This window comes from Frieseomelitta varia, unplaced genomic scaffold (assembly GCF_011392965.1).
Source record: "Frieseomelitta varia isolate USP_RPSP 00005682 unplaced genomic scaffold, Fvar_1.2 scaffold_135, whole genome shotgun sequence".
Classification (NCBI taxonomy): domain Eukaryota; kingdom Metazoa; phylum Arthropoda; class Insecta; order Hymenoptera; family Apidae; genus Frieseomelitta; species Frieseomelitta varia.
Window position 1 is genome coordinate 660,198 of NW_025109028.1, and position 9,046 is coordinate 669,243.

General features: G+C 37.7%; 2 protein-coding genes across 5 annotated transcripts in view; both read right to left on the reverse strand.

Moving 5' to 3' along the window:
* LOC122530972 (leucine-rich repeat transmembrane neuronal protein 4-like) overlaps window positions 1–2,517 on the reverse strand; it is a 5,738-nt gene extending 3,221 nt beyond the window's left edge. Inside the window, exon 1 of the mRNA XM_043658426.1 lies at window positions 2,512–2,517. The gene's annotated coding sequence lies outside the window, so the exon portion shown is untranslated. The remainder of the gene's footprint in view (window positions 1–2,511) is intronic.
* The window catches only part of LOC122530812 (tyrosine-protein kinase Btk29A), a 253,356-nt gene that overhangs the window by 58,722 nt on the left and 185,588 nt on the right, over window positions 1–9,046 (reverse strand). The window lies entirely within an intron of this gene.

A 9,046-nucleotide genomic window follows, 5' to 3' on the forward strand; every position in this document is an offset into this window, starting at 1 on the left:
AAAAAAAAAAAAAAAAAAAGAGAAAAATAAAAAGAAGAAAAAAAAAACAAAACAGCAGAGCAACGAGAAAAAGGGAAAAGCAACACGAGCCCAGTTTCGCGGAGTAGTCGGGACACGACGACCGTGAACTTGCGTCGGTTTTCCCGACCACTTTCGACAAGAGGCCACTTTTCTTTTTTTTTTTTTTCCACGACCTACTTTCCCCCTCGTTCGGCCATTCTTTAAAACGCGCCTTGTGCTTTTCCTCGCGGGGCAATTAAGCGATTCGAAACCGGGCTGATTATTCCGGCAACCGATCGACCGTGCCTCCAAACGTTCGACAGCACGAGAGGGAATGGGAAAGGTGGCGGGAGTAAATCGTTTTTCGGCGGGAAGGAGTAAAGAACGAGAGAGGGAACGAGAGAAATAGAAAAGAGAAAGAAAGAAAGAAGCGAAGAAGGAAGAAGAGAGGATGACAGGAATACACGGACTGTCCCAAAAGTATTCGATCTCTGCATATAACTTTGTCCTTGAGTATCCAATTGTAAAAAGCAGGTATGGAGCACTTAGGCGGGTCCTTTAGGAGTCGACCTTATCGATTAACAAAAGCCTAAAAGCAATACGCAGTTCTGTGAACGTCAAATTCCCCGAGCGTCGCGTTTACACAACGACGGAGCGAGTCGAGCAAAGAATTTGCATCAAGTTTTGGCAAAAACTTGGTCACACCTGTTCGGAGACAATTCGTATGATTCGAGAAAGTTTACGGAGATGACTCCAGATAAAGGAAAGAAAGAAGAAAGCACGGCAGAGTCGGAGTAACGACGCGAAGGTCATGCTCACCGATTTCTTCGATAGCAAAGGTGTTGTCCACCATGAATACGCCCCACAAGGTCGCACAATAAGTAAAGAATATTATTTAGAAGTGCTGAAGCGTTTGCGTGACGCAGTACGGAGGAAACGGCCGCATCTTTGGGAAAGTGACAATTGGTTGCTGCAACATGACAACGCTCGCATTATTCACGATTTCTTAGCAAAACATGGCATTCTTCAGCTTCGGCAGCTTCCGTACAGTCTGGATCTAGCACCGTGTGATCTCTAGTTATTCCCAAAACTGAAAAAAAATCGTTGAAAGGCCGAAGATTCGACGACGTTCGAAGCAAATAAAACAAAATGCGACGCAGCCGCTGCTAAGCCATAAAGGAAAAGGATTTCCAGGACTGTTTCGAGAAGTGGATCGACCGCTGGAAGAAAGTTATAGAGTCGGAAGGGAACTAGTTTGAAGGTGACGTCGTGGAAATGATCCCGGAATAGTTAAAGTATGTTTATCCCAGAATGTGTTTCAAAAATACAAGCAGAGGTTGGATACTTCTGGGACAGCCCTCGTAAGAGAAAAATGGAAGAGGATGAAGCTTGTGGAAGAAGGTTCTCCGTTGGATGGAAACGAGGATCGATACTTCCGGCCGATAGGAATATCGTCGATAAATTTCCGCTTGTCGCCGGTACGTAGATGCCTCGTTCGTGATATTTTGTTGCCGTGACGGTTTCTAATAAAGCCGCGGGACCGAACATCTCTATGCGGAAAAAGGAGGTTATCGATCTTCCGGCTGTGGCGGAGCACACAGAGGAAGGATCTTCCAAGATATTAAAGCGCCGCTCCAATTCGGATCGATCCGCGTCACGAGAAGCAGGTGGAGGAGGGACGAATTAAGACGGATCTCGCGGCGAACACCGAAAAAGAGAGAGTGAGAGGGGCTATCGATCTTCGATTGATTAGCTGTTCGTGACGCGATTACCAGCGAAGGATACTTCGGTCGTATTTGCTGAAAGAGAGATCGGCGAAGAAGAATGGTCTTTGGGATTTTCCGCGAATCACGGAGCGATTGGCTGAGTAGCAAAAAGGGGAAATTATTTTTTTTTTTTTTTTTTTTTTTTTTTTTTTTTTTTTTGGAAGTAACAAGCGAGGAGTTCGACTTAGATTTTCACCGTCGATTTCTCGCCGATCTGTAAATTCGTACGTACTTTTAAATGCAACGGACCAAGAACCTAGGCAATCAGAGTGGTTCATTGGGGGGGGGGGGGAAATTTCGTTTCGTGAGAGACAGATCTTTTTTCTTCTCTTTTTGCTTTTGAACGTCTGACTCAAACAGGCAGATTATGTAACGCAGTAGAGACTTTTTTAAAGCCCAGAGTAGTAAATGCGTATCATCTTGGTGGCAGTTTAATCTTTTTCAAGCGATTTAATTTAATTTCGTCTTCGTATTGTAGAATTTTTGCATTATGGATCGCGTGTCTTTCGTGCAGTCAATCACGGGGATCACTCTGTTATTTTTTTTTTTTGAAGTACCAAGTCAGGAATTCTCAGCTCAGATTGTCTGGTGCAAACGTCAGGTCGATTTGTAAATTCGTGCGTACTTTTAAATGCAACAGACCAAGAGATTAGGCAATCAGAGTGGTTCACGTCCTGAGGGAAATTTCGCTTTGTGAGCGACAGATTTTATTTTTTTATTTTTTACTTTTTTTTCTACGGGAGACGCAAACGTCTGACTCAAAGGCAGATTATATAACATACAGTAGAGACTTTTTTTTTTTAAATCCAACGAGTAATAAATGCATGTAGTGTCATCTTGATGGCAGTATAATTTTTTCTCAAATGATTTAATTTTAGTATTTATTATTTTTACTTATTTTATTTATTTTTATTATTTTTCAAATAATTTTGCCTTCGTGTTGTAATCTTTGCAATCTTATGGATCGTGCGTCTTTCAACAAAAGAAAAAAANAAACAAAATATTGGGAGGAAAAGCTGGTATAAAGTTATAGAAATGAATATCTATTTCAACAAAAGAAAAAAAAAAAAAAAAGAAAACAACATAATAAGTACGCAAAGAACTCGTGGACTGACCTGATAATCGCAAAGACTCGATGGTTCAGTTTTGTTTTCGCGTTGGGCAATTGGCTGACTCATGACAGGCATCATTCTACTGTTTTCTTCTATTTCTTAGCTCTTCCTTCCAGCAACTTGATTTACAATCAAGGAAAGCAGGAAATGTATTTCATTACAGAAACGCCAATGTCGCGTTCTGCTTTTCTGCTTTTCTTTTTTCTTTTTCAAGACAGTAGAGAACGAGATCGAACGATGACATATTTTACACGTCGGACTTGTAATTTCTCGCGATCGTGTTCCTTTGTGCCCCGAACGATTAACCTATTTCTGGCGGGGAACTCTTCAGAAGGTGGGTGGACTCTTTGTAAGAGCGTGTGCGAGGATAAGTGATCAGCGTTTCCACATGACGTTGTGGGAAGCGCAAAAAAATGTGGAAAGAAGGTCTGAATAAAGAAACGTTCCGACAAGTGCAAGTTTCACAGGACTGTCCAAACGATTTCGAGAAACGTTGTACCGGACAATTTTATCGTTTTGAGCTTTTTATTAGTCCTTTTTAATAATAAATTCTTAATGAATTTTTTTGGTTTATTCTTAATGAAACGACAGAGATATATCGAAACTTACTAGCGAGAGCAGCTGCGATTTTTTCTTTAAAAGATAAAAAACAAAAAAAGAAAAGAAAAAAAACAACAAGTCTATGGTCTTCGTTTTTTTTTTCCCCCCATAAAATATTACAATCACAGTAGCGTACATTTCGAGGACTAGGCGGTCGAAAGTCGAAATTAGCGACTTATCACGTCCGTGACACCTTTTTTGGTATTGTGTTGATCACCTGCGCGATGACAGCGCCAATTTTCAAGGCTGGCGCGCCTTCTACCGAGAAACTTTCTATAAGGTATCGGTGAAAAGCCTCGAAAGAACGATTCTCCTCTCGCCTGCGAGGTCGTCGAACGACGCCGAGCGTCCCACTCACTCGACTGCTCGATACAGACGTATGAAGAAGGACGTCGACTATGAAATCTGTTACGAGCTGTGTTTTACAGGTGTTTTTATGTACTATAGAGTATAAAAATACTTGGAAATACTAATTTCTACTATTGGGTAATATAATATAATATAATATTAGTATAATATTAATATGAATATAAATTAATATGAATTAATATGAATTAATATAAATTGGGTAATATATATATATAATATTAAATATTTTTATTACGTCATAATATTATATTAAATATAAATTTAAAATATTATATATAATAATATTACACAAAATATTATATATAATAATATTATACTAAATATAAATACAAAATATTATATATAATAATATACTAAATATAAAAATAAAATATATTAAATTTTTTTTACCACATTTGTGTATTTATGAGGAATTTGAAGGTATCGTGTAAAGGTAGTCCAAAGTATAGCGCTTGATATAAATTTTAATGGGAGAAACAATTTATACCTAGGTTCTTTTATTCTATCTGCGTGTTTGAATACGAATTTTTCTGAACAAACTAATATAACCAATTAATATATGAATTAATAAATAATTAATTAACTAACGAACAATATATAATTAATTATATATTATGTATTGTAGAATTAGTTGTGGCAACGAATTATACTGATTATTAATCATTAATATTTTTACAGTTGGGTAGAATATATAAACTGTAAATGTTTATGTATTTATGGGAAAGTTAAAAGTACACGATATGCAAAAACGAAGCACAATTTAACGGAGGGAGCAATTTATAATTAGATTCTCTTTTTCCACTTGCGCGCACGAAGATGTGAATTTCGATGAAAGTATAGAATATATTATCTGACATTAATGAACTTCTATCTGAAACATTTTCCCGTGAATTTACAGGAACCATCACAAATTTTTTTCGCAAGATTTCTGTGAAAATAAACATCCCGCGTGCAGGATGACCAGGATCTCTCGATACGAGAGAAATTTCTCGATTGTGACACGAGTCTCGAGAGCGACTGATATGAATGTACATTCAAGTCAATACGACACGCGCGGTTTGCGCGCGAGTCAGACGTTTTAAAGTAACGAGTCGAACACTAACGAACGTATATACCGATACACGACACGGGTGATCTGCACACGCGTACGCCACGAAGGAACAATAAACTCTTTGTCACGAGTCGAACATCTGGCGCTTTTGCAGGTAGATAACGAGCCAACCGCGCGGCCTCGCATTATAAACGATATTCGCAAGGCCGGGTTCGTGGCTTACGTTACCATCGTTATGTGCCCTTCGCGCACGAAAATGCGGGAGCCGAACGCGGGGGAAATATATTCGAGGCCGGACGAGCTTCCGTTCGTCCATGCATCGTGGACCATCCGACGAATTTCAATGAAACGCGCGGACAAGAAACGCGAAAAAATAAGAATCGTTCTCTATACGAATTACGAGCTATCGGTTTCTTTCTCTGTTCGTCTGGTTTAAAACACAGAGACGTTTCGTTCCGTTTCTTATTTTTTTTATTTTTATTTTTATATTTATATTTTAATTATAATATATTAATATATTCATATTTATATCTTTTATTTTCTCTACTTTTCCTTTCATTTTCTCCATCTTTTCTTTTGCTTTTTTTCCTATCTATTTTTTCTCTTGTTTTTCTTTTATTTATCTATCTCTTATTTGGGATCTTGTGCTTTATCGAAATCTCAAGCGTCTTGAGTGGGAATGAGTGTTTCTGGAATTTGTTTTGTCAACTGTTGATAACAATAATTTTAAATAAAAATATACTCCAGATGCTTTGAAATGTGCGTTAGTTTGATATTTAGATTCAGACTAGAAAGATCTACGACCAAAGTATAAAATTTGCGTCAGAGAAATTAGAGTGCGAAGAATAGGAAATGGAAATTTTGAGACGACACAAGTTTCATCGAAAATAATCGTTCTCTAGAGATTCGCCGTGAGTCTGTAAAATCTCTACGAGAAGTCACCAGTTTTGACTTTTTGAAATACAATTTCTGAAAAATTTGTTTTCCTATTTTCATTATCAACCACCCGTACGGGTTACCAGCGACTTGGAACTAAATCTTATTAATTAATTTATATATAAAGGTACAATTTATTACGCAACGATACAGAGTACAAAATTCTATCACTCATCAAAAAATTTAATTTCCTAGTCACTCGATTTCGCACAGACATGTTGCGCAACAAAAAAAAAACTTGTTACGTCGTATTTCTGTTTTTTATTTCCTTCCATAATTTTAGCGATTTTTTATTATTCTGGTGGAAATAGACACTCAGTACATAATAGTCGCTAGTTCTATCGTTAATGCTCGAAACAAATTGGCCGCGTGACAATTATACCGTGACTAGACGTATACGACTGCAGGCAATTATCGAGTCTGACATTCACGACACACCTTCCACGGTTTTATGTCCGCTGTGGCGGATGGTATTCTGGTCTCTGTGAATCCGTGCCTCGTTTCGGTCATTTTGTGATTATCCATGTGGAAACGTTCATCGTAATTCGGTATCAAACGCGGGTGTTTCGTTCGAAAGAAATGCTTCCTCTTCTCGCTGGACGACTTTCACTTTTTCTTTTTTGCTGACTTTTCTTCGCTTGCACGTTGACGTAACTCGACGTCTCAGACGATTAAAAACGCGGAGAGTTTAATATTAGGTCATCCCAAAAGTTCGTCCCCCTTTTTACAATACTTATTTTGTGGCAAAATTTGAAATATACCTGTATACCTGCTAGATGAAAATATGTAATCACTCTCTCGCTCCACAACTTCTTTCCATCTTTTTTTTTTTTTTTTTTTTTTTTTTTTTTTTTTTTAGCATCGTGTTGTCGCTGTAAAATTTCTTTGGCTTTTCATGAAAATATTTTTCGAGGTCTCTTTTTTTTAGTGCAAATATTGTCGTATCTTTTGCCAGCTAAAATGTATTGCAACGATCGAAATAGGTGATAGTCTGAGGGGACAATGTCTGGAGAATATGATGGATCCGACAAAATTTCTTCGCAAAATTCACGTAATTTTTTTTGCACATTTTGCGCCACATGTGGCCTGATATATTATCGCGATAAAAAAGCACGTTTCCTCGATTTGTGAGTCTGGGGCGTTTCGTTGCTGTTGATCCTCTTCGTTTATCCAGCTACGGACAGTGTCTGCCTGAATTTATTGTTCAACTACCTGGTAGCAATTAGAAAAACAAAGTTCCTTGACGAACGTCTGCAACGAACTTATGGGATGACTGGATACGTACATCGAATGTCATTTGATGAAGTTAATTCTCGAGAAGAGAAGAAGAAAAAGTTCTCTTGGTAATTCCAGTTTCCAGACATCATTCCCATTTTCTTGAAATGTCCGTGCACAGTTAATAACGGAATATTTAGAACTTTCGACATTTCTTGAATCGATAGTCTCTTTCCTTCGTTCGCTTAAATTTCAAATCGTATCGTCGTTCATTTCAAACGGAACGAACTTATGAACATAATAATTCTGGTCAGTGGAATTTTGGAACGTTGGTTATTTTGATGTACGGGCATTGTTCTCAAATGTAGGACAAGCTGAAGCGAAGATTGAATGTGATATTGAAATCTACGTTGATTGAAATCCAATATTTACGCGGAAGATTTGTAAAAGAGGGGCTATTTGTAAGCGAATTGTTAAAGAGAAGAAGGAACTTGGAAAGTTGCGAACATTCAAAATATTCGTAGCAGTAGCTTATTGTACATTTAATGGAGCTAGTTATAGTTTAAATCCCTGGTGGCCGGACAAAGGATAAAGTATAAGTCGGAATTCTGCAAAGAATCGTTTAAACTGAAGATGCAACGTAAAATCGGATTTTATCAAATATTAAATTTCGATTCGTGAATGTTAAAATATATATCTCGTTCCATAGTATATACTTACTTGTTTTTGAAAATATAATGATCTGCGATTACCTACACAGAGACACAAGTCCCTCATCCAGAATTCCGTCAATATTATCAAACAAATCAGACTTCCAACTTCGAGAACACCGCTAGCATCCTCAACTTTAATTTCAGCTCGTTGACTCAACTGTTTTTCAATTAAACAGCCCTGTCTTTTGCGCAATAATTAACTGCATCGTTATTATCTCCTCTTCTTCTATCATTTACGCGCCTCTTCTACTAACCACCTCATATTTCTTTCCTCTTTTAATCTTCCTGTTAATACAAAACATCCCGTGATTACGCCATCAAACGTCAAAAGCTCATTAAGATCGACCGTGGTACGATCAGAGAGTATTATCACGAATTAATATCCAACACACGGCATTACACGTGTCCACGGCTACAAACAGCGTATGCTCTCAGCATACAAGGAATCCATCGACGTTTCTCAAGTTCCTGTACAATACAATATTTATGAGACGACGCACGGAGTTGGCGCGTCGATGACTATTTCGTGTAAAATGCGAGAAACGAAAATTGGTAATGTTGGAAACGCGTAGCAAAACGACGTTTCGTATATTATTATTAAAATCGCGGCCGAGTCGTTGGCTTGATGCGTTTAAGAGAATATTTCTACCTGGTGAGAAGATGAATCTCGTCTCGTCGTTTCTATGATACAAAAGCCGTCCTCTATAAAAAAAGAAAAAAAAAAAAGAAGAAAAAAAGAGAAGCAGACTCTCTGGATCGCTTCTATGAGAGCGGCTCTCTCTATAAAACGAATGGAAGCATGAAGAATCATCTCTATGAGGGGAGGTTCCTCTATGAAAGAGGTGGCTTTCGCGTAGGATCGTTTCTGCGAGAGACGGTTCTTTTACAAAAAAAAGAGAGAGAAGAAAAAGAAAAAAAGAGAAAAAAAGGGAAAGAAAAGAAAGAAAAGTAGTGAAGAGAAGAGCGGCGTACCCACGCAAGATCTCCTAACGCTATTTTTCTGTACGTACAAAAGATAGACTTGTGTAGAAAAATATATAGTAAAGAATCAAACGGGGCTTTAACGGTGAAGTGAATGGGGCTTTTGGTCAGGACGAAGCTTGTCTGAGTTTGAGAACCTGTATACCGAGCGTGTCGTTTTAATCTCGCTGTCTGGTTTGATAGTTATTCCTTCTTTTCATTAAAGAACAGAAAGATATTTTCGTATCAAAATTCGATGAAACTTTCGTACGTCATAACTCGCTATTTTTTCTTCTGTTTTTTTTTTTTTTTTTTTTTTAAGAG